Source organism: Notolabrus celidotus, chromosome 12 (genome assembly GCF_009762535.1).
Source record: "Notolabrus celidotus isolate fNotCel1 chromosome 12, fNotCel1.pri, whole genome shotgun sequence".
Classification (NCBI taxonomy): Eukaryota; Metazoa; Chordata; class Actinopteri; order Labriformes; family Labridae; genus Notolabrus; species Notolabrus celidotus.
Genome location: NC_048283.1, coordinates 24,851,967 through 24,879,634, shown reverse-complemented (window position 1 = coordinate 24,879,634; position 27,668 = coordinate 24,851,967).

Below are 27,668 nucleotides of genomic sequence, written 5' to 3'. Positions count from 1 at the left end.
GTGAAAAAAAATAATCTGGATATCAAACAGAAGAGTGAAAACTAAATCATCTTGGCGTGTCGAGAGAAACAGTGAGCCAAATAGAGCTTTGCAGACTGAAATCAGTCGCTACCATCATAACTCTCCTAAATCTCTGACTGCACTGTGAGCAACTGTGATGCATTGCAGCTCATTAAGCTATGAGGTTGGAGGCAAATGCAAACAGAGAGGCGATGCATAGGTTTGCTTTTCGAGTCCCCTCCTCTGAAAATAATTAACATGATGTTCAGAGAAACTTTTATTCTTCTAGCTTCTATTGATAAATCTAATATTTCATCAGCAATTAGTTTTAGGAATCATCTAATGGTCTTCATGAAGAATATCCTGTAAATATACTTTGTACACAGTGTTGCCAATTTGTTCCTTTTATAAGTCTTTCTGCCTAATTTGAAAAACGGCTGATTGCCTCATGAGGTCTGCCAACAATGCTCACCTCAATTTCCTCGTGTCGCCTTTTTGGCAAATCTCTGTTAGATTGTGAAGACTGGTTTTGTTGGAACAAATGGCCAGAAAAGAGTACAAGTCTTAATTTATTCTAATGTAATCTTCAGATGTTTTTCTGCTAACACAGCCGTTCAGTGACAGGATTGTTTCCCTGCTGCCTGCATGACACATTTGAAGAAGAATCACCCTGCTCCAAATTAAAAAAGCAGAAGGAGTCCATTATAAGTAATTACCTCCAAACATTAATGAGACTGCATCACAATAATGGACTAACCTGTTGCAGGGGAAGAGTTACTGACTGTGGAATCAGAGGGACTACTGTTTGAGCTGTGTAAATCAATCTATTTTTATCAGTAAATTATCTTTGAATATAATATGAAGAATATAAAGTTCATTTTATGCGTTTTATATACCATGTATACTGTTTTGTTTTGAAGCCAATCGTCAGCCATATTGGAAACGCTGAACACAACCAAATAGGGTCTAAGCTAGTGTGAGGTTAAGAGGCAAGCCCTTTGCCTTTTCGCTAACAGCTACAGGGTGACCACCTGTCAATTAAGTCAGCAATGCTCTTCTTTGGGCAAAACTCGTAAGTTTAATATCTTCAAAAGTGACGACGATAGAGAAATGAGCTATTCAGACGTAAACTGTTTTTGAACCAGGCTGTAAACATGTTTATTTCTGCTGTAAAGATCGTCTTTGTTAAATGGGTGTGTATGTGGTTTCCTGTGTTTCTGCAGCCAGCCTCTAGTAGACGCTCAAGGAACTGCAGTTTTAGCACTTCTGCATGGGCTTCATACTTTAAAGCAGGATGTTGCTGCCCGATTCAGCTGCATGAAGTCCAAAAAACTGCAGTTCATCAAGCGTCCACTTGAGGCTGGCTGCAGAAACACCGAAAACCACATACATACCCATTCAAAGAAGACTATATTTACAGCATTAATAAACATGTTAAAAACCTGGTTCAAAAAAGGATTTTGGTCTGAATAGCTCATTTCTCTATTAGCACACTCTGAATGGGGGGTGAATTTATTTGAGAATCATTAGTTTTGAAGATATTAAGGTTACAAGTTTCGCGTATAGGCGGACACACTGTTGCTGTTACCAAGGAGGCTCAAAGCCCGCCTCAAAACAACCTCTTACCCCGATGACCAAAGGTTAGGTTGAGTACACAACCAACATGACTTAGGATGTCAATAGGCTTCAAAACTAAGAAACAAATGGGTGACGTCACAGAGGCTATACGTCCATGTTTAACCAAGTCTACAGAGCAGGGAAGTGGAGAGAGAGAAGAGCCACAGGTTGGCATTGGGCTGGGTTCCTCTGTGCATGGGATGCATGACTTAACCACTAAGCTAAACTACACCTTGTCTATGCCTTTACTTTGTAGTCAGGTAATAAGCGGGATAATGTATAGTGAATGGGTGGATGCAGGGAATTCGCATTCGCATTCGAAGTTTTGAGGCGCTCCTCATTTTTTTTTAGGCCTTCCACTGAGATATTTTTCTTAGTCTTGGCAATTAGACTAAAAGTGAAAGTGTTTTTATTTGTCTTCCACATTTTTGGTCGACCACAAGTTTGTGAAACTAAGAACACTTGTAGAGTTCAAAGAAGTCTCAAAGAAACTTTCAAGCATGCTTTTTGAAAAGAACATTTTGGACTTCCTGAGGGGAAACAATCATCCCGGACAGTGAAATTCATCTAGAGTGAGCTCCAAAGACAGAGATAAATAATGCATCCTTCAGCAAGCGGTTGTTGGTTACTTTACTTTGTTTCTGAGCCAAAACTGTTAAAAAACATCATCGAGGGAAACTCAGTGGTTTTCCAAAAGGGAACACAGGTACAGCAGAAACACACCTTTGAAATCACACACACTAAAACATTGGCTTAGTCGAGCTTAGCACACACGTATTCCTCAAAACACAGCATCTGCTGTCAGACAGGATAATTACAAGGTGGAAGAAATCTGGAGTGTGCTGGGTTTAATTCTTTAAAACGCACACACACACACACACACACACACACACACACACACACACACACACACACGCATCGCTCCTTTTTAATTCTGTGCAGGCAGATAGAAACACAAATATGTGGACACTGTACAAACATGAGCATACACTCAAACAGTGTCTACTCCACACACACTCACAGGCACACAATACTCCACTGCAGCTCACTCCCTGCTGTGAGTGTTGACCCTGCAGGTGTAGGTTCAGTCTGAGGGCTCTGAGCTTTGGCCTCATTGCCTTGTCTGTGAGTCACTGGCTCGCCAACAAGTCTGCTCTCACACACACACATGCACGCACAGCCAAACCCACAAATACAGTGCAAGAACAAGCAGGAACACGTGATGATAAACATACAAATCGCTTCAGCTCCTCTGCATCTCCAAGTAATGTAAATGCATCAGTATGTGTGCATCACAGATCAGCTAAGTGTGCGTGTTCTGCATCAGTGTGTGTGTTTATGTGTGTGTGTAAGTGTGTGTGTTCCTGCCAGGCCTGCACTAATAGTCTTAATGCTTCCTGAGGAGTTGCCCAGAGCTGCATTAGCCTCTGGATGGGCCATTGATTTGACGCAAAGAGCTTCAGCCCTCCACCCTCCCCATCCCAACACACACACACAACCAGACACACACACACACTCCACCCATCCAGCCCCTTAAAGCTCTATATGGCCAAGGCTTCCTGTCTCGCGCCCACGGGGTTATCTCCCCAATGCAATTAAGGTGCTTTAAAAGTGCATTTTCAGGAAGAAGAAGCATGGGGGTAATGAGGGAGAGTGCTGGCTGGACAGCTCCGCCGCTGAGTGCGATGGGAAGCCCCCGCCACTCGCCAAGAGCACGGCCAGACGCTGAGATGGATGGACACACCCCGACTAAGAGGAGCGCAAAGGGGGGAGAGGAAATGGATACATTACTAAAGGGGGGGAAGTGTGTGTGAGTGTAATATAAGAAGGGTGGAGGGGCTTCTAGTGCAATAATACTTAAAGGAAAATAGGTTTTACTATCATCTTTTTTCTGCTACAGTAGACACACCTTGATCATTGTTGATGTGCCGATCAATATGCAATTCAAAGTTGATTATAGCATTCAACTAATAGGCTTTATTCGGATAGATTACTCCATCAGATGTCATATTCATCTATTTCAGGCCGAAGCCTGTCGATTTGTCTTTTCTGTGCGGTGAAACAGCCTCGTTGTTCTTTTCAGCCGATAACTCTGATAACAGCTCGCAGGCTCCTGCAGCCCGAGCATCAGAGTGAGAGATCAGATGAGCATTCAGGTTCTTTACTCTTTAGGAACTGAAGCAGTGGGAGGTTAGAGCTCAATTATGCACAAAATTATTACTTTTTTTTTTTTTTAATTAATGGATTCATTTTTTTAAAGGCTTATGTGGCCATTACATTTGAGAACACTGAGATATAATGACAATGATTATAATTAAAATAATGATAAAAATAATAATAAAAATAATAGAATAATAATAAGAGTAATAGTAGTAAAGATAATAAAATAATAATAATATTATCATTAGTATTATTTGTATTCATAAAAATAATGACAACAATTATAATAAAGTAATATCTATGATAATATGATAGTAATAATCATAATAATAATAATAATAATAATAATAAAGTAAAAATAATCATGATAAAATAATAATAACATTATTAAACTTATAGTAATAAAATAATAATAAATTATATTTATATTTATCATCATTATTTTTGTGTTAGTAATCACAAAATTAATTAAAAAAGAATTACGAACAATATTAAAAAGAATAATATTTTATTTGTATAGTATTTTTCAATGCTGGTAACAAATTGCTTCACTATGAGCAGTTAAAGCAAACAGGAAAACAAATTAAAGAAAGCAGACAATAAAACAGAATAAATGTATACATATTTGTAAAAGCAACAAACAAATAAAATCTAATTTAAAATTGAATTTAAATCACAGAATAAAAGCTTTTCTATAATTTTAAGTCAGGAAATATATCTCCACTGCCTCCCCTAACTTCAAATAGAAAAACTAAACGTTCAGATTCAGAAATGCCTGTCACCAACTTGTTCTACGGTGTTGTCAGTCACAAGCGTACAAGCACAAGGGTCATGATACCTTCTAAGACAAAGGATTAATGAGCAAATGTAGGTGTGCAGGTAGTGCTCCTGGGAGTTGTAGTGTCGTAGTGTTACATCAAAATTTGTTTTTTATTTCAGAAGCCTTTTGAAAAGGTAGCATTTATAAACTGTCCCGCAGCATCGTGGGTAATGTAGGAGCCATGTGTTGACTTCAATGAAGAAAGCATGAAATAAGAAAGGAGCTATCTCAGTCTCTGCATCAATGTCACGTTTATTTTAAACTACACCTGTGTGAAAACGATATATAAGGAGGGCGAGACTCTGGTGGGACTGTGATAATATTCTATACAATGAAAATGCTCCAAACAACAATGAATGTATGCTATTAAACTTCTGTGTATCAGACGGCTGTAATATCTCATTCCTTGGTGCCGCAGAGCTCCATTGTTGTCCAAAAGCTATTAAAAACAAACTGTTGCACTGAGTGACATCCTCCATTATTACACAAACATTCACACAGCACTTTATTGTAATATTCAATGTGTTTTAAACCAGCTCTGCAAACAGTCTCCAACTAACTTCTTCATTTTGTTTGAGTAACATTCGAAAGGAAACCAGAGTGAAGCTGTTTCAGAAATCACTGACGGTAATCTTTATTTGTTACTTATGCTCATACGAAGGTTTGCAGGACATTCACAATAAAAAACGCCCAGTTTAGAGACTTAATGTGCAAAAAACACCAAATTCTAGATCATACTCTATGTTCTATTATTAACAAAGACCCAACATCAAGACAGGATAAGATCCAGTCCCATCTTACAGACAGGGCTCAGTCTGATCTCATCTTAATCCACCATGAGCAGAGCACTTTGCAGCATTTAGCAAGTTACAGTGGCAAGGACAAACTTCAGGCAGAAACCACCAGCAGGACCAGACTCATGTAGGAATTAAGTGGAATTAAATTGGGGGTGAACCATGACCAAAGTTACATTTCTAACTCAGAGGTAAAGCAACTCATTCGAGAATACAAAGAAACCACAGTATATTTACTTACCTCATTAACTAACATAGACAGGTGAAAATGAGGTTAAATACATGGGGGGCTCATCTCTACACAATCTAACAAAAAAACACAAACATGATAGGGAGAGGAGGGAGATGCTCCCAGCTGATGGGACAGACCTTTGACCAAGCCTATCACCTGCTGAACTGAAGTATAACCGCCCAATTACTGCCAAATATCAAATGCACCGGTTAAAAGGGAGAGAGAGGCAGCAACAACCCACAGGCACATACAACACACACACTAATGAGTAAATATACTCCAGTATGAAACACACATTATGACCACAGTCGTCACAGAGGTGTGTTAAGAGTTTGTTTCAGGTTGGTGTCGTAAAACAATCTGATTGAGTTCAGGCAAAAAGATAATTTGTGAAGTTAAGGCAATGCTGTGGTATTTTTTGTTAGTACACATAGACTGTGTAAAAGTATGGCTAGCTGCGCATAGAGAAGCCAAAACCTTTAGATGTCCCCCTGGTAACTGACTGAGGGTCATGGCTGGAAGATGTGTGTCTAACATGAGTCTGATCCTGCTGGAGGTTTCTGCCAGTTAAAGGAAGTTTGTCCTTGCCACTGGAACTTGCTAAATGCTGCAAAGTGCTCTGCTCATGGTGGATTAAGATGAGATCAGACTGAGTCCTGTCTGTAAAATGGGACTGGATCTCATCCTGTCTTGATGTTGGAGATGGTCTGTAACCCCCCATGTCTTATGAGCATGTTTTGGCTCCAGTAGCCCAACAAATCAGCTATAAAGGAGGTATTTGTCTTCACTTCTCGCTGTAGGAGACGGAGGCGTGCTGTCCAAATGGATATATTGTGCATAAATGACCATGCATGACTTTTTTACAGGCGTGTAGTTATGAACTGGAGATGAGAACAGATATATTTTTGCAGCACTCAAACTGGTTTATCAATTACCCAACAAAGTGTTATTAGTTTTTGTAAATTAACTTCTCAGTACCCGACTAATTACCCTGGTGAATAGTGGGAAATAATCTGAATTGAAATTGACATAAAGCGATGAAGGCTTTATGTCTGTCATTATGTGGGTTTTCAGGTTGAAGCAGGCTCAGTAAAGTGGTGCGCCTGCATGTGCTCCACAGTAAGCCATTTCCCTGTCCAGATGATTTAGACACATTAGGGTTAATGGGCTAATTACTGCGGCTGCTCCAGCACACTCGCTGCATGTTATGCAATATCTGGGAGGACACAGACAATTGGGTTTGGGCATCTGACACTGACAGAGAATGTCTGTCTGTCTGCCTCCCTGCTGCCAGAAGCAGTCCTCCAGCACATTGCAGCAAACACCACACACTGTGACCAGGCTGGAGCACTCTGAAAAATATGGGAGCAATAAGCTCCACAGTGAGACTCTCCACCATCCAGTCTCTCCAGGATCAAGGCTACCTTCAGGCAGGACACAAAACTGGGCTGCTTGACAAAAGACTGGAAGGGAAACTGAAATGAGGCCTCATGTAATAACACAACCTTTTGCAAATGATTTACAAATAATAGCTCTGAAGTTTCGAGTAAAAGATTACAAAAGAAGAAGAGAAAGAGCTGAGAGCAACAGAGAGAGAAATGAGACAGACACAGCTGATGTCCCCAGGCTCAAATGAATCATAATGGCTTTTCAAGGAAGAAAAGAGCAGATATTTTAGCAAATGAAGGCAGGAAGAATGCTGCTGTGAAACTTTCTGTGTGTTCAGGAAAAGTAGGGAGATAAAAAGAAAAGACAGCAGGTAAGAAAGAGGAGGAAGGACAAGAGTAGACTCCAGATGAGGAGGAGGAGGGGGCGGTATTGCTAACACACTATAAGCTAATAAAGTGGGAGTACTCTCCTCCTAGTCTGCCTCTGGACCTGCTCTGCTGCTCTCAGTAAAACTGCTCTCTTTCTGCAATCAATAGCCCCATAATTTCACCCAAATAGCTGCCCCGGCTGCTGCGAAATGGCGACAAATCACGGGCACAGCAGCGGTGGTGGCAGCAGCATTGCCTCAGCGCACTCAGCCCCGAAGCTTTGACAAGGAGCCAAATATTCTGTTTATCTTCCTACAGATCTCTGAATGCAAACTGTGAATAGAATTTGTGAGAAAGAGAGGAGATCCGTGAGATGTAAGAAACAGGAAAAATAAAGGGTGGGCGCAGCAACACATATTTAGAAGGGACTTACAGGCGTGGAGGCAATGAGGCATTTTATACCAGCTGGCTTTGAAGCGAGCAGCGCTGTTTTGATTGCATTGTTAGGGCTTTGTTTGAGGTCCAGGCACATCTTCGGTGAGGAGCTGCGACGTTGTAGCCTATTTTGCGCTTTTGAAAAAATCCTCGGAGGAGTATTTCTTTCGTTCTGAGTCACACGTGTGTCATTTAAGTCTCACAGCACTTGAGTGAAGCCGAGCACATCCTGCATCATAATGATAATGAACAAAGAGAAAGAGTTCTTCTTCTTCTGCAGCAGCGAGATGTTAGCTGTGGACTGCTTGTTCTGGGCCTTACAGACACTGGAAGTCCTGTTTTGTTATGCACATGGCAGGGAGTCTCTAAAACAGTCTCACAAATTAGAATCTCTTTACTTTACTTTCAGAAAACCCATTCTTTTTTTTACTTTACATGGGCGTGACATATGCATGTGCCTCCACCAGCAGCGCACTGATCAGCTGCTCAGGTCTGCAGGCTTTGAGTGTTCACTTGAGGGTGGCTGCAAAAGCTAAAGAATCTCACTTAAGACCAGGTTAAATGCCCGTTTATAGCAAAATGTTTCAGCTAATATCTTTATTCATTTTGAAGATATTCAGGCTAAGAGTCTTGAAAAGATTTGCATGATTTGAGGTGCAGCTGAAATGTCTTGCAGGTAGGCGCGAGTTAGCTCTTAAGTAGGAGGCCAAAGGTGCATCGCTTTCCATAAGACTTCTAGACCACACACTTAACATTTGTCATAAATATTTCAAGGACACAGAAAATTGGAGGTTGGGCGACGTGAGCTGGCTGTCTTGGCGTTTCCTGTTTTGCAGAGAAATCAAAAATGAGAAAAGAAATGCACGTGAAATTCGGGTAACAAAGACGGTCATTGCTGCTGAAATGTTTGGTAGCCGTAAAAGTGCGCAACATCTGGTTGGTGATGCTTCCTAGTCTGCTCGGCGGTCCGACCTGGAATTGTAAATATCAAGCATGTTTGATATATACGATCCCAGGTCGTGGAGACTCCGACTCGGTTGGGGGCAGTAAAGTATAAATAATAGGTCATGACGAGCCTCAAATCAGGCCACGCCCCCAATCATTCAGGGTGGCAAATCAGACCCTAATCGTGGCCAGCCTGAGGCCTGGTTTATACTTCTGCATTGAATAGACGATGAAGCCTACACCCTGTGGTCCGCATAGCTCCCGTACCTAGGCAGAGGTATAGGCACGTAGCTGACACGCACCTCTTCCAAAATTGAACTACAAATCTAAGCGGACCGCAAACCCTGTGATTGGACCCCTCGGCGGCATTGCATTTCCTGCATTTACTGCACTTTCGCTGTTTATTTCATATCCTCTGACGTCTCCTCTCTATCCTTTCCTGTAATCATGTCTGTATGGTCAACAGCAACATGTATCAGCCTTGAATTAACATCATACGTTCGGAGTCGTAGCGATCGCAGTGGGGTCGAAAACAGATGACCCTGCTATCAGATAGACCACACCCTCAAGCGCTTTGGCGGAGAATTGCTGCGCGACACGGACTTATCGACGCACAAGCATATAGTGCTCACGTCCGCGTCAACCACTGCAGCGTAGCGTCAATGTAGAAGTATCACCCAGGCTTTAGTCTGCATTTCCAACATGGTGACTTTCATCCTTTGGCTTTAAAGCCATTCGTCAAAAAACAATAAGACGCAGTTTGAAGTTTTATTGTCACTCATATTTTACCAGAAGTCTAATGACACTCGTCATGAAAGATGACTCTCCTAATGCGTACGCTTTATTTTGCCAGTTGAAGCTAAATTTCCAACGACTTTAATGGAGCGACAGAGAAATCCATTCTTTCTCTAAGTAGATCTGTAGAGTCATGTTTTTTTTCTCCACCCCTGGGAAAACTTAACCCATCCTAATAGCATCTCAATCACATTTAGAGCTGTTACAGTGACCGTAACATGAGGCAGGAAGCAGGCCAATATGTCGGCAGTGGAGCTGGTGTTTTAAAGAGGAAGTGCTGCTCTGGGGGTCATTACAGAGCGTAAACCTGATATAGCTGTTAAAAGGCGGACACACCTCATAGGATTAGACATAAAACAGCACACACAAGCACAAAAGAGGACATGAAACAAGCTGCACATACAACAAGGAAGTAATAATGTGAAGCATCTATACCTCTGACAGCCTGAAGAGCTTACAGAATTCACTCTCTGACATGCTGCCTATTTTCTAAAATGAGTCTTGTCATTTGGTGCAGTGTATCCTCCGAGCCTCACAGCACACTCCCTGCATGCACAGACTTCATTATACAGACCCTCATATCAAAGGAGGTGACTGTTAGTACGCTGGAAAGAGAGACAATATGAATATAGAAGAATAATAGAAGAATTGTAGACTGTTAATAAGTATTATCATGATTATTGTAATGAGATTGTTTTAATCTGAACACACTTTTCATGCACGGATAGCTCTAAATAAAGATGTCTGTTTGCAGCCTGCCGTACTACCATGCACAGGCTGCTACAATGCATGTATGAGCTAACAAACTACATAAAAAACTGATAACTGCTTACATTTCCAAACATCAGTCAATTAAAGCAAGAATTAAACGCAGTGAAGAACTGGAAAACAAACTTATTTAAAAACCTGATGCAACAAACTAAGTAATACGCTTAGTTTACATTAAGCAGGAATTTAGGTGCGCCCACGTTTCACTCAACGCGGGCACACTCTTAATTTGTAAATGATAAGTCTGCAAAACTTAAAGGGGTAAGATTTATTCTACGGCAGCTGTCATGGATGGGGAAAATGATGAGTTACCGTCAGGTTATAATTATACCCAATTTAAGCTATTCAATCAGGAACCCAGGCCCAAGTGTCCATTCAGTGAACTGCACTTCTGTGTTGGCTTAATTTTTTAACACTCATATATAGTTTTGGTAAGAATACCAGATTACATGTAAACGAATCTCCCATGACAGATATTAAAATGAGGGATCTGTATTCAGGAGTCTGGATCTTTGGACTGGAAGTATTCTGGCTTAGATTTGTAGTTTGAGTAGTGGTGACCAATCATGTATCAGCAGGCGTTGGTGTCCACGGAAAGAAGTTAGTACAGAGAGAGGAAAAGAAAGCCTGACACAAACATTGCCAAAACCAACAAAGTTTTGGCAATGGTTGCTAAAAAAGCTGCACAAACGTGTGAAACCTGAAAGATCTTCAACCTCTTACCGTCTCTACGGGGACGTTTTCTGCTCTGTTACTGAAATGTCATTGCATTACAACCAGGTCGAAGTTTCATTATGAATGCACAAACACACTTCCAATCACATCATTCTGCTGAGAATGAGGCCGTTTATATTTTCTCTAATTCACAATAAAAACCCTTCAAGGTCTCTTCCAGCTTTTACTTCCTTTTAGAGGAAGGTACAAAAATCCCTTCCTCATCCCTCCATCCTTCTACCTCTCTCACCTTCATTTTTCTTCCCTGACTTTCCAACAGGTAAAATGCTGTGAAATTTTTTCATGCCGTGAAATATTCATATATGCAAGCAGGCCTGCACGGCTGCGTTTTACACCTACACACAGCACTGTGACGGGCAGACAGCCTGTTACACAATAAGAGGCTTCTCCCTGGAGAGGTCTACTAAAGGCTGGGAGTTAAATCTGAAATGGCTCGCTGTTAAGGAGGAAGGCTTGTTTTTGTTACAGAGGCAGATGAGGAGCGAGTGATTGAAGGCTGCAGAGAGGAGGAGGGTGGGAGGAGGATGATGGGAAGTGAGGAGAGAGGAGGGGTGGAGGATGATGAATATAACAAAAGCACTGTGGTTTAGGTTATGATAAAGTGTCACAAGTGCACAATAACGTGAGGATTATTCACTCTCTCCTGGACACATCATGCCGCGTCAGCCAATGAATTTTCATTCCTCAGTCTTGGAAATTTCCCCACTCTTATTCATTCTGTCAGAGCGAATGTAAAACAGCTGCTGAATGCTGAGCACCGGACGTTTATCAGGAGGTGGATTCTGATCGTTTCTGAGTCATGACCATGTTTCATACCTTTAAACAACACCTGAACATGTTGTGTTTCTGAGCATCAATGTGAATATATGGTGTGCATACTGGAGTTACAAATACCTAGCTGGCACATACCCTAATGCCTCAGGAAACGTAAATGGAATATTTAAAATTCATATACAATCTCAAAATGAAATGTGTAATCAAGCTTCAACAAAAATCTGAGTAAAAATAAACATCCACAACTATGAAAAAACTCTGTTCCAAAACAGCTTATTTTCCAGGTCTTTTCTCAGGACTGTGTGGGCATGGCCTAACTCTTTTACTGACAGTTCAAGACAGAGTTCACAGCCTGCATGTTTGAGCTGTCTGACTCTGAATCTAAAGACATAAAAACTCCATAATCTGAAAATGATTTATTTCAAATGGTCTTTGAGTGCTGGGTCACAAAACACTTCAGAATCAGAACTTCTATCATTTATTAGTTTTGTCACTCCGTAGTCTCCGGGGCATTAGGATCATGGGACGCCCGGAGCAGCGGAGGCTGAAGTGTAGTATGTGCATGCAGAGGAGCTCGGCTGCGGGTGTCAGACGGAGCTGTTTGTCTAAACTCTGAGCTGTTTGAGGAAAGTTAGTGAACTGGTCCTGGGGAAAGTTAGTGAACTGGTCCTGGGGAAAGTTAGTGAACTGGTCCTGGGGAAAGTCAGTGAAGCGGTCCTGAGGGAAATGAGCCCAGCATGTGCGGGACTGCTTTAGCCACTCGGCCGCGGCTGAACTCAATCGTGTCCCAAAGTTTCCCCAAATCACTCAGTTAGGAAAATAGAAGAATGACAACAAGCTGTCATCTTCACCGGTGGATGTGCAGACAGGGACACATGATCACAGCGGTGCAAAGAGCAAAGAGACAGCTATACAGACAGATTAAAGGCAGTACATGATTAGCAAACAAGCTAACAGCTAAGACAACACTGAGGGGAGCAGGCTGAGACGTCAGGAGACGGTCTGAGCAGGAACGGAGTAGTTTTGTTGAACATGTGTGCACGTGACTCAGTGTTTCATTTCTCATTGGTAGGATATTGATTATGTAATAAATATCAGGTTAAACCACCCCCCTTAAAACCCAGTGTGAAAACGTGAACTGAAATATCATAGGTAGAAAGTTTTTGTTGATTTAGGTTCCTAGGGCCTTGAAAGTGTGAAAGCTACAAACTCATTTTTAGGTTGTTGCCTTTTTTGATAAATGGCATAAAATGGGACAAAAGGGTTGACTTTTAAAAAATCAGGTGCAAGGTGATAAAAAAAAAACTCACTAACTCAATGCATCTACCAAAAAGATGCAAATGCTATGAAAGCTGTACAAAACTGTTGTGAGGGGAAATTTTACTGAAGAAACCTCGCCTCTGATTTCCTCGTGATGTAAATGAGAAATTGCTCGAGCTTTGACTTTAACGTCTCCGAGCTCGGGGCTGACGGTTTACCCTACCACATAATATGTTTGCAGAATGACACTGAAGCAGTTCCCCTACTGATTTGTACCTTGCAAGCAAACCACCCACCTGAACACATTCAAGTTAAACTATGCATGCAGGACATCATCCGACTTTATGTTGCATATTTTACAGCAGTTTCAGGCATCAACGTATTTATGTGAACATTTACTCACAGATGACTCTCTATAATAAGTAAATAAACATTAAAAAACAGAATTCAACACTATCTTAAACCTGGATGGATGATTAATTAAAAGCAACCCAGACGAAGACGACTTTATAATTGAGTGTATTAGATTATGGAACCATAAAAACGGTATGATGTCTGTGGTTATTGCTTTAAAATTAGATGGACATCTGCACAGCTGACTGAGGGAATGAAGGTAGTTAAACTATCTGGCTCACATTAAAGATTAAGCGCCGCAATAATGTACCTGCTGGCTTTAATGTTAGAGCGAAAAAATGTGGGGAATAGAAGAGGACGGCGGAGTACCAGGAGCGGATCAGTGGTCAGCAGAGTCGACCCAACTCTGGTAGGCAGACACCCGCTTGGACTAGCTCTTAGTTATGCTGCTCATGGTGGATTAAGATGAGATCAGACTTAGTCCTGTCTGTAAGATGGGACTGGATCTTATCCTGTCTTGATGTTGGGTCTTTGTTAATAATAGAACATAGAGTACGGTCTAGACCTGCTCTGTTTGGAAAGAGTTTTCTGTGTATGTTTTGGGGACATGGACAGAAACATGTCTTTAAGTTCACTAATTGCTCTGTTCTTGTGGGAAGTGGGAACATTTGAAGAAGCTGGTCGGCGTGGATGGCAGCATTATGTTGATACTGCTGACTTTCATTACATCCTGTACATTTTAGTTTCTCTTGCTGCGGATTTAGTGAGTTTGTTTGCTGCAGTTTTAGTTTTTAGGACACAGGGTTAAGCTGGTGCTGTAGTGAAAAGAAAAATCAGTGAAAAGAATGACAGTCGCCTCTGCTCTGACAGAAGAGAGCTGTTGTGAAGATTTCTATAAATAGTTTCAGTTGCTATTTTAAAAGCAGGACACACATTACAAACCAGGTTATAAAGTAAAAAAGGATGATGTAACAAATTATTCAACACCTCAAACATATCCCATTTACTCTGGATGAAATAGAAAGTCTAGCATTTTAAAACTGAACCTTATTTATTTATATATTGAGGGCTAATTCAATCAATCAATCACTCCTTATTTATTTGTTATTTGGCTTTGATCAATCAGAACAATTCCATTCTATTCTTTTTTTATTACATTCCGTTCTGTTCCATTCTATTCTAACGTTTTTACCACAGTGTCAACAGGTTAAATAAAGATTAAAGACAGCTCAGGGATAATGCAGCATCAAAGTGTACTTCGCTGGTGTTTGAAAACATAACTGTGTGCTGAAAGCTTAGTAACTGATGATGAGCTGAACCTTTCCTCCTCCAGTTATGGAAAAGCTGCAGCGCCATACTTGCCTACCAGTGGGGACATTTTACCACAGTGTAAACAGGCAGAGGGGGAATGTGACGGACTACTTTCAACAAATTGATTTGATATGACGTGTGATCAGGTTGTCTCAAGCATCAAAGCATTCCATTCTATTCTGCTTTGATGTATTCCGTTCCATTCTATTATAATGTTTTTACCACAGTGTCAACAGGCAGAGGGGGGATATGTCGTACTACTTTCTGTGGAGTGATTTGATATGACTTCTGTGATCAGGTTGTCTTTTGTGTTTCTTTCAAGCGGAAACCTCCGGTCTAAAAATATGAGGCCAATGCGGAAGTGCTAAAATCTGCAGTTCATCGAGGATCCGCTTGAGGCTGGCTCCAAGTACCAGAAACCACATACACACTAATCAAAAAAAGACGATCTTTACAGCAGAAATGAATGTTTACAGCCTGGTACAAAAACGAGTGTGGTCTGGAGAGCTCATTTCTCGATCAGCACACACTGTACGGGGGGTTGAAAAAGATATTAAGATTACAAAATTTCCATTATGAGAGGCACAGATGACTTGATTGACGGGCAGGAACACTGTAGCTGTTGGCCAGGAGGCTCAAAGTCCGACTCTTTGCGTTACACTAGCTCAGAAGTTATGCTGAGTTCAACATTTCTAATATGGCTGCCACCGACGAACACAGCGCTTCAGAAACAGATGGGTGACGTCACGGATACTACGTCCATTATTTATTCAGTCTATGGTTCCATTCCATTCTATTCTAATTTTTTTACCACAGTGTCAACAGAAAGAGGGGGAATGTGATTCTGGCTGCTGCAGTAATAAGTAAAAAAATTAAGAGGGTTATTAAGTACATTATCCCGCTTATTACCCGGCTACTAACTTAAAATACAAACATGTTGTCAAAAAACTTTGACTAAAGATGATTTTATGTACACAAAATGATTTATGTTTACAGTTTTTTAAATATAGTCTCAGTGATTCCACATCAGTTAGTGTTCCATGGTGATGGATTCTTATCTAGAAATAAACGAGGCAAATGTCACAACTTTGAACCCTGCTGCTATCATCACCACCGCTCATGGTTTAAGTTTCTGTGTAGAGATCGCTAACCTAAAGTTTCTCTCACCTGCTCCGCTCCTTCATCATAATGCTGGACAGGATCCAATATGTAAACATCCGTAGCCTGCTGATTTAGCATGCTAACTGAAGTCAACGTTTTACCCACATTGATTACCAATATAATGCTAACGGAAGCTAATGGTTTTACCTCACCTTACGGTATATGGTGTCAACAAGCAGAAGCTAAATGTGCCAGAACTCTTTTCTGTGGAATGATTTGACATGACGTGTGATCAGTTTGCCTCTGTGTTGCTCATGCTAGCGAAAGTTATTAACTGTCATCAAGGGGTTTTGACCAATCAGAATCAAACATCTTACACAAACGGATAAATCAGTAAGAGAGACGGGTAATAAAAAATATTATTAAATTGATGATGACACTGATGTATCAACATCTTACAAAGATACATCAGTAAGATTACAGGCAGATGTTTGACAGTCTTTTCTGAAATGTATCTGTAAAGAGGCTGAACTGGACAAGCATTGACATATATTTGGTGCATCAGTAATTATATTTGGAAGCAGATTCAAATAGAAACTCTGGCATCTTTGCATCACAGCGGATTAGACTACAAACTAACTTTGTAATGTTAGCAACTCTGACAAATCCGCAAACATGATTTTCCCTTCAATTCAATATCTTATATCCCAAATCTTTTTGGATAAGGTCCTGTCAAGTCGGCATGTGTGATCAGCGAGGATGACATAATCACATATTTCTGTACCTCTCACTTTATGGAAAAATCTTCTGGTGTCTGATCTGTGATCTTTATCACATCTGATATTCTTAGGGATTCAAAATCATGAGCAGACAATATCATGATAAGATTCTGAGTCTGATCAGATCTTTAAAAGTTTATGGATATGTGACATCCATAAACTTTTATAACACTGTTTCTTTTCGGGATTCACTTTGATTTGTCCTGAAAAAATGTGAGATACATAGCTGAGTTTCCAGGAGCATACAGGTGATATTGATTATAAAACCACCTGCTGACTGGTTAAGTGAACATAATAGACTCTAATCATCAGGTTTAAAATGTTGATGCATCAGTTATCTGAGCATCCGATTTATTTAACATTTCAGGTCTCATGCAGGGAGACCCTTGTCGTACACACACAGGCAAGAGATGGAGTATAAAAGAGGCAGAAAATTCAGCATGCATCCAGAAAGCTGCAGCTGTATTCAGACAGATGAGCAGAGAGCCGTGCAGCACTGATGGAAAGCGATCTCAACCGCAGAGCCCGGTGCTCATTGTGCTGCCTTGATTAAAGCCTTCAGCATCCAGTGGCTCAGTTAACATGCAGGGGAGTGGGAGCAAGCGAGGGAACCAGGGAGGGAGGGGAGGCAACCTGAAGAGACAGCGAGAAAAGAACAGAGTGCATGTGTATAAATGTGTACTCATCTATGGGAGCACTCGTGTGAGTGTGAGTGTGTGTGTGTGTGTGTGTGTGTGTGTGTGTGTGTGTGTGTGGAGAGAGAGGTAAGGGCACCTAAAGGAGACTTCTCATGGATGCAGACAACATGCAGCTGCACTCTGCTTCCTCGCTCAACAACCCAAAGTTGTCAGAGCTCTTCAAAGCCCCAGCTGCTTAATGCTGGGTGCACACACATAAATAGAGTGTGCATGTGTGTGCGTGTGTGTGTATGTGTGTGTGTACAGTATGCCAAAAGCCTCAGCAAGAGAAAACGACCCTTTTGACTTCATAAACATACATAAGCCTGTGTTTAAGTGTGTGACTCTGTATGTACAGTGTGCATGTGCGTGTGTGTGCGTGTGTGTGTCAGGGGACTGGTGGTGGTGAGGAGGAGGAGGAGAAGAGGCTAACAGCATATTAACAACACTAAGAGTAGGTGGGAAGAGAAGCTTACTGACTATTTTACAGCAATTAAACACCGCAGTCAGTTTTAGCCTATAGTCTGCTGCACCTCCCCCATCGCTCTTTGTGTCTCCCTCTTTTTTTATCTTTCTGTCTCTCCCTTTTCCTCCCTGATTTCCCTCTCTCTATGAATCTTTCCTCGTCTCCTCTCTCTCTCTCTCTGTGTGTCTCCGTGTAAACGTCTCCCTGATCCTCGCCTCTCTCCGGCTTTCTCTGCTGATGATTACACTTTTGATTTCCTGCTTCATGATGATGGCAGGGGAGGGTTTTTTTTTTAGGGCTGTTGCCATTATTCAAATCCTCCAACGTTAACAATCGAGGCTGCTGCTCATCTCGGAGGCTGTGCCGTTTAATTCTCTGATTGATGTGAGAAACAGGAGACAGTGTTAGTGCTTTTGTTTGCAATTTTATTGGTTTATTGATTTGTGATAGAAATAAAAGCTGATGAAATGTTTACTGAAACTGAAATAAATCACCATCTTTATTGACATTTATAGCGTTTTGTAATTTCTGTTCACGTTATCAAAACCAAATCATTTGTAAATATAAATTATAAAATATTTTCAGCCCTTACTCTTAATTTAAAATAGGATCACACCTGCCACACACCTGTAGCCATGATGCTAAACAGAGAATCAGTGATTTAATAACACATCAAAGTTACAGTCTTCATCAAAATGTAAATAGTGTACAGCAGGGGTTCCTCAAATTGTGGGTCAGGACCCCCTGGGGGGTCGCGAGACACCAATGGGGGGTCGCGAGATGTCTTCCAGTTTTTTTTAGTTTTTAAAAAAAATATAATTTCAACTTGCTTATTTACCTATTATTGTAAAAATGTAGACAAAAATACTAGTTACATTTGAAATAAAACCCTGCAAAAAAGTGAATTTAATCAGTTTTCTGCCTTTCTTTGTTGCCAGATGACTCCTAAAGTTAGGGTTATTTAACAGTTGATTAACAAAAGGATTAGTAGCAGCAGGTTAATTCACAGCAGCACAGAAAACACAGCCACATGTGCATGTAGCTAAACTAATTTTGAAGCAACATTTAACTACTTCGAGGGACAGTGGGGGTCACAAGTCTTACAGTATAGCACCTACAGTATATTTTGGGGGTCGAGGGCTGAAAAGTTTGGGAACCCTGATGTACAGGACTCAGGTGTCCTCTCTTATAGGGGGGAATTTCTACTTTTTTGTTAGCATGTTAGCAAGAGCAAGGTCTCTTATTTAAATTTTTTACAATGCACAAAGATATTAAATTTTTTTTTTACTCTATGGCATCGAAATAGAGAAGAACAAAGATTAAAAAAAGAGAGGCTTAACCTTTTTAACGTCAAAAATGTGCTCTCAAACGTTCCCACACTAGGATACATCAAGGCTTTGACACAAGATATTAAAGTTAATTCCGGCAAAATATGGGAAAACATCAACTATTAGAATGACATTCCCTTGACAAACATTAGTAGATGCATTGGTATGTATGGATATTTGTGTATGTATGTGAGTATGTGAGAACATATATATTTCTGCTGTGCAGTTATTTTGCTAACTTTTTGTTCTCTGGCCTTTAAGTAAAGTTTTTTTTGTTTAACTGAATTGAAAATGAATCAGTGAAAATAATGCAGACAGATGTATGGAGGTGGTGAGGATTTGTACCTGCAGAACACTTTCTGCAGACAAGTCATAAAGTTAACCTTGCACCCCTGTATTGCATAACTCCTGATTTGAACTAACAGACCCAAGAGGGGAAATATCCTGGGGTTTTTTTTGACAGTTCGCTCGAACTTCCTAAATGACGTCATCACTTAATTTGCATAATTGAAAATGTAATGGTTGCTGTAGGTGAGACGAGTAACAGGGGCGCCGTTTGCCTAGCGGTCTAAGCGTGCGCCTCACATACAGAGGCCATGTCGCAGCAGTCGCAGGTTTGATTCAAACCTCGACCATTTACTGCATGTCCTCCCCCTCTCTCTTTTCCCCACATTTCCTCTCTCTTCAGCTTTCGTGTCCATTAAAGGTGACAATGCCCAAAAATATAACTAAAAAAACAGCCTAAATATTATTATACTGACAAATAAACTTTTTCAGTCAATTCAGGGTCTTTTTTTTAATGCCATAATTCCAACTCTCCTGTTAGAATGTATGTATTGCTGCTGTGCAGTTATTGAGCTAACTTTTTGTTCTTACACCCTGGCTCTCTGGCCTTAAGATAAAGTTTTTTTTAATTGGATTGAAACTTCATCAGTCTTAATAATGCAGAGATACATGGAGGCGGTGCGGACAAGTAATAAAGTTAACCTGCACTCCTCAACAAACACAACCTGTCGTATGAATTCATTGCTCTTGTTTTGACAGAACAGACGCACAGAGGAGGGAATATCCTGGGTTTTGAGTGCCTGACGGTTCACATAATTTAGTCGCACGTTGTCTTGTGAACGAAAACAAATCTACTTTCTATTTATTAGTGTTATCAACTCCTCAGTGAGGAAAGTAGCTATAGATGTAATCTCTTGTAAAAAAAAAAAAAACAGCCTAAAAATGTTTATAACTACAAATGAACTTCTCTCTGTCAATTCATGTTTTATTTTTAAATGCCACAATTCAAACCCTTCTGCCATCCAGGCTTTGGACCGACAAAGTGACCAGAAAGAGACACATTCGTCAAATTATTCGGACCTGAAAAAAGGTAGTTGATGAACATTTATTGTTATAAATTCGACAATAAATAAACATCGACCTTTGAGCAGCTTTATTGTGGCACGTAACAACTAGTCTGTGTTTTTGGTGGTTGTATAAAGTTCCCTCATAGTAAGCTTAAAGTTTCCTAACCAGCTTTAACTCCACACAGCGGGGGTCGTGACGGAAGAAGGAGCTGAATAATTCTAGAAACTTTTTACATTAAAGAGAAACTAACATTTTTGGGGGGGTTTATTGCATAAACTTACCAAAGATCACAGTTAAAGTAATAAAGACTTTACAATCCAAACATCGTCTTACTGTATGTTGCTAATTTCCTTCTGTGAAACAAAACAAAGACAACAGCCGTCTTTGTTCTTCTCATACCTTCAAAAATAGACTCAAATTAAAACCTCACAGGGATAGTTGTTTCAAGGATTTGATTACAAAAAGTACAAAACTGCCTGTTTGCTTTGGTATGCATACCTGTATTGGTGCGTGTGCGTGTGCGTGTGTGTGTGTGTGTGTGTGTGTGAGAGAGAAGGTTTTCTTGCACGTGCCGGCCCACAGACATGCTCCAATGATTCAGACGCTCCTCAGTGCCAGACAGACCCGCTCTGATCCAACGTTCCTGTCTCTCAAAATCACAGCAAAGCCTCGCAGTTACAAACAGATGAAACACAACACCAAGGGAAATACCTTAATAAAATGTACATGTGATGTTCCTTTCATACGCTATATTATATTACAGGACAACAGAGATTTAATCTGTGCAGTGACTCTGCAGATGAACTCTGTGCTCTCTGATAACTCTGTTTCTCGTGTACGGTCAATGAAGCACTTCCAGAAACATCAATTAACAGAACATAATCACTCTGCAGGCCAGCTGCTCTAAACTTCTCTAGAACCATGTTAATATTTAAAGCAAATAAAAGCACTATAGTTGTGATTTATTAATCAGCATTGGTGCTCGTGCGGTTTAGTTAAGCCTCACGCTCGGTTCGCTGCAGACTGGAGGAAAGCGAGCTTCAGGACAGAGCCGGAGATGCCGTCTGACAGTTTATATGATGAAGAATACAGATGCAGTCAAACACAGTGTGCTTCTCAGTGGGCTCATTTGCAGCGCGGTGTGTTGCCAGACTTGATTGATTGCTTCCTTGGAGTTTCTTGAAACACATTCAGGCATTAAGCAGGAAAATTCAGCCCATCTTAAGTCCTTGAAATACAATTATTACTGCAACTTTTTAACGCTGCAGCTGCAGAATCACATGCATTAAGGCTTCGTGTTGCAATCCCTATCATGAGTGACTTCTTAGTCTCAAATATTTCAGTAAAATCCTTTCTTATACTCTCCTAAATGTATTTGCTTTATGAACGTTAATTGTGTTATTTAAACACATATTGTACACTTCACTGGGATCAGAGAAAGTGTTGTTTGCTTTATTCAGACGATATTTATGCAACAATGACAAAGCCAGCGTTGTAGCACTTGTTCTGATTTTCAGGACTCGTGACTCGACTTGAACTCAAGCACTGATGACTCAGACTTGAGCAATGACTGCATCAGGACTCTGACTTATTTATTGATACAGACTGTCTTAATGTTTACGTTAGTTAACAGACTCTCTGTCTTCATATCCTCAGAACAGCTAAGTTATAAAAATTATCACCCTCAAATAATATGTGCGGACAAAGAAATTAACTTTTCAGACCAAAAACTTTTTTGAAACAGGCTGTAAACATGTTAAATGCTTAGTTGTAACTTTAATAGACGTAATTCAAATAATTACTTTCTAAAAGTGTGGAAGCCGATTCTGACAGTGTTCAATAGGAGTTAACTGTGTGACCAATAATATTTACTGCTATAATCATGTTTATTTCCAAGATGCAAACTCACCTTTATTCAGTATATTAATCAATGATCTAGCCCACCAAATACATTTTTTGAATATGTTTTTTCTTTTTTATTGCTATACCATCCCTTCTTTCATTATTATACACAGTTCGTAGTTTTATTTTCTGTTTGCGCTAAAAAAAAATTGTTTTTGTTTTAAGTACTTAAAGCTAGGGTTGGTAGCCACAGTAAACTAGCATGAATTTGAATGTAGCATTTCCTCAGGACTCCGTCTAACCCCTCCCCCTCTGCCCCCCCTCCCCTCGGACGCCCCTGCTCATATGAACGAGCGCCGCTGATTCGCAACCATATGATCGTGACTGATTCAAAACTGGTCCTCAGCACATCGTTTCTGTTTTGCACTACGTCAACTCATGTCTCACTCAGCGGTAAGAAAACACCAAAACATTATCATAGTGAAAGTTAAAAACACAAACAAACATGAAATGTACACGCAGGAGGCGAGCAGAACAGCAGGACGGGATTTGATTGGTTTCATATTTTGGCTCCTGATGGCAGGGATTGGTTGGTGTTTTCCCAGGTTTACTCCGGCTGTAGATAGCGGCTTTTTTCACTCTTTTTTAAGAACACATTATGTATTGATTGCCATCGGGACATAAAAATAATTTTAATATTCCTTCAAGCTTAAAAACTGTCCGTCTTCAACCTTTCTCAAGCTGTGCTGCTCTCTGTGCAGCAGTCTCAATCTGTGGTCAGTTCAAGCTACAACATTTGATACCATTTTGTTACACATGTGATGAATCAGATCAGATGACAATCTGATCCGATCACTGATTTGATGCAGAAGAATAACAAAAAGTGTATCTAAATCTGACTACCAACCTCAGCTTTGAACTGTTATGAATCCCATGAATCTTTAGGAAGGAGGATGACAATCTGCCTTTATTATTTTTCATGGTGTCACTGGGTGTCTTGTGTCTTTTGTGTAAGTATATGCTAAGAAAACAAAAACGTTACAAATAACATATTCAAAATATATAAGTTGTCATTTTAAAATGGCTGTCAATGGGGATCCCCTGGCTTTTGCAGCCGGAATCCAGTGATGAAAACTAAGTTAAACACCCAAACAAAATAAGATACCAAATTTGGGGGTGCCTTTGAAACTTGCACCAACATTGCGGTCGATCTGTTTGCTTTAAGCTTATGTTTTTGTTCTCCCACAGTCAAGAAGTGTTGATTCTAGGGCCTCATGTTTTTGTTTTGTTTTTGTATTTATTTGGATAAGTTACACAATTACAGTTATTGATTAACTGGATAAAAAGGGAACATCAAGATATAGAAATGTTGATGTAAAAGACAACTTGACAAGAGCTCAGCCTGACCTTACAGGACACCGTACAAATGTCACTCCAGGACAATCCCGTCATTGTCCTGCGACGGAGAAGACATTCATTTATTTAATTACACCAAGTCCAGATCGATCATGTTGTATTATTCAGTGTCCTGACTCATGGAGGATCATTGTGTGTGTTGTTGCTGATGATGATGCTGATTATGATGGTAATGATGATAAGGACAATGCTGATAATTCTTATGACAATTACACTGATCACCATTCAGGCTGAATCACGCTGTATGACTGATAATGATTAAATATGCACAAACTGAGGCTGCTGTGCTTTTACGCTGAAAAGAGAGGGATGAAAAGATGTGAGAGGGGAGGCTGACTCACCGGCGGGTAAGGAGGTAAAGGAGCTGACAAGTGGACAGCTGGTGGCTGCTGTCTGCTGGCTGTCATATTAATGACGACTGAGACTCTGAGAAACCGGAAAGTTCCACCTGCAGCCTTCATAGAGGGGAGTTTGAATAACAAGTGCGCATAAGAGGATTCGCTTTTGCAATGACGGCTCACGCAACACTGACGGAAAGTTACAAGCAGTGCTAATATTGATGGGAAGTAATAAGTCCTTGTTAAAGGGCGGGTCAGTTCAGCCCAGAGAAAGCATCTGGAATGAGCACAGCTGATGTAATTCTCTGTGTTTCACCGTCAGCTTTACGACCCTCACTCTAATCACAATATCCAACTGTGATAAAACATTGCAGTCATCATTCATTAAACTACAGTAATGACCATCCATAAAGGGCATTTAAAGGTCATGTGACCTGGATCTAATGAAAACATTTATGAAAACCAGAAGAGTGATTACGCACATGTGCTGATGTGGCTTTAAGACTATCGTGTTTCCTCTCGGCCCTTGTTGAACAGAACACCTGAATCACTGTGGCAGAAACATGAGGACCCTGCTGAGGCTGCTTTTCTGTGCAAACACTGTACATAAAAAAATACACCATCGCCTTTCCCCGTCTGTAGAGGTCCATATTTGGACTACCAGCAATTCAATCAGGGCCCGGATCCTCTGTCAAGATGAGTGGAGTAGCTTGGTAAGATGAGCTTTGCTTTATTTGTAGCCATGACTGACAGGATGCAGGGGTAGGAAGTTGTTGTCATCAGTATTGGTTGATATAAATATGTATGGTTTACATATAAGGTATAATATACAGGTGTATAGTGAGCAGATTATTGAACACTTGATTCTGATTGGTCAAAACCCCATATATATGGTAATTAAATCTCAATAGCAAAGGTGACCCCAGGGACAACATTATCACACGTCACATCAAACGAATCCACAGAAAGTAGTCCGTCACTTTCCCCTCCGCCTGTTGACACTGTGGTAAAAATGTTAGTGTGATCTCAGGCTGGTCTTAAGAGTGGGGAAATAATGATAGTTAGTGGGCACAGATGTGAGAGCAGCCTGAGGAGCTACTGGACCCCAACCATCTCTGAGAGGGAAAAGTGGTTCTTGTGTCTTTAAGCTCTCCTTCCTTTTCTCCACTTCTTTCCTCTCTTTTCCTGGATTTCCTTCCAACAAACAACCAATGACAAAAACATCACTGTGCACTGACAGTTAGCCTGAGTCTGGTTAGAGCCACATCTGTAGCACGGTCTGTTCTTCATAGCAGAGGTGTGCTATCAAGACATAGCAGACCATCCATGAAATGATGCAAAGTAACAGCCAGACAAAGTGGAGTATACACAACTGTAATATGTATCTTAATCATTGTAATGGTCGGGAGGGGGGTTTGGCAGTGGCATTGACCCGTGGTTCATACCTATGAAGAATGGATGAGAAGAATAAAGAGACAAACATGGGTATAGTACGCGATACAGGAGCACTGAGGTCTACTTTGACCCCGGAAATCTGGATGAACTGAGGTATGGATTAAGGAGGAAGAGTCTGAACATTGACGACAAGTGAGTGGGCTGATAACCCTCCTGCAAGCACCTCCATGGTTCCTCCCTCGCCCAGACCAAACAGAGTATTTTGTGAGGAAAGTATAAACAGCAAGTTTGGAAATGATTAGATCCTGAATACTGGTAAAATTGAAATTTTGAAGATTTAGTGCATGATTTGAGTTTCTTCACTGTTAAAATAGGATTATCTGCCAACTTCATCAAGTTATTACAATGTTTGCTAAGCGCTTAAGTGATATTAATGATACATTCCACTGACACACATAGGGTAGTCAACTGCTTCCTTGTTGCTGCTGACAAAATCTGTTTTGTTTGTTTTGCTTCATTTTTGAGGAGCACCCCCTGCCGTCTCTGCAGCCCTCCCTCTGTGCTGGTGTCAAAAAAACACAAACATGGTGAAAATCAGTGCAGCTCTGTCTTCATGTCTGTTCATATTTGTCACTGCTTGCTGATCTTCATACTGCATGTTAATTTGTATTAGTGCATTGAGGTGTCCTGTACTGCATGAACGATTATAAAAAGGTTCAAAAGCTTCAGGAGTTTTAAAGCGATGTGAGGTGAAACAATAACACAGCAAGCTGACCAACTGACTTATTCCAGTCTTAAGAGCTAACAGAACAGCAGTGATCCACTTCCTGGAAAGAAGAGGAAACTAATGTCCCTACTAACTACCCTCTCATTCAACCAACGTCCACTGACATCATATCTGCGTCAGAGGACAGTCAAAGGAAGCTGTTGTTGCTTCAGACCACTAATATTCTGGGTCAAGCTGCATAGAGAAGATCGACCTGGAGAGGACGTCAGACACAGGAAGGACGATGAGCATCCAGTAAATCACGAAATAACACACTAGCGTATCAGCTCATATAGATATATTGTCTTGTACTAAACAGCCAGGAATCCGTGATCCACATTCACAGGACATTCAAGTCAGTATTTAGCAAGTTACAGTGGCAAGGAAAAACTTCCTTTAACAGGCAGAAACCTCCAGCAGGTCCAGACTCATGTTAGACACACATCTGCTAAGACCGTGTTAGGGAGAGGGATAGAGGGAGAGATGATAGTGGTGAGACGGATAGTAGTAGTTGTAGCAGCTGGGGTCTGGCACTTCCACAGCAGCAGGAAGTCTATGGCAGAGATCCAGAGGAACCTACCAGACAAGGGAGCTCAGGGACTCCAGAAAGGTCTATGGTTAGTAACTTTAATGGGACAGAAAGAGTTAAAGTAAGACAGGCTGACAGAGGAGAGAAGGGAAGACAGGATCCCAGTGTGTCAGTTCCCCCAGCAGTCTAAGCCTATAGCAGCATACTGTAACTAAGAGCTGGTCTAAGCCTGAGCCAGCTCTAACTATAAGCTTTTAAAAAAAAAAGAATGTTTTAAGCCTACTTTTAAAGTAGAGAGGGCGTCTACCTCCCCAAACCCCTGGCAGATGATTCCAAAGGAGAGGGGCCTGATAACTAAAGGCTCTACCTCCCATACTACTTTTAGAGACTTTAGTGATAGGGCGCTATGAGCTCTTTAAGATACAAAGCTGCCTGACTATTAAAAGCTTTGTAGGAAAAGAATACAAAACCATCCCGTAGCTGTCATTTAAATTTTGTTTGATGTGTGACACAGAACAATATGAATACTCTCACCGTAAGTCGTGACCTTTGTGAGAGTAACTCAAAAGATGAGCTGGTCTGAAAATAAAGAAACAAAAGTAATGTACAAGTGATTGTGTTTGTTTGCCAACTGTAAGACATGACACCATGATACATCACATATATGAAGATATCCACTTGATGCTGCTTCAGTTAATCTCTCCTCAGCTTTAATTGGTATGCCAGTGGCCTCTCCTCTCCTGTAGCTCTTACACGTCTTCCTCCTGTGTGTCCTGTATGACTCAGACACTCTGGGAAGAGCCTCTTGTAGTTCACCGTGGATGAATAGCAGTGATGAGGTTTTATTCTGACACATTTTCTCATCTCTCTTCTGTGGTATGAATATTAACACGGGCTATTTTAACTGACGTGTGGTCAAGG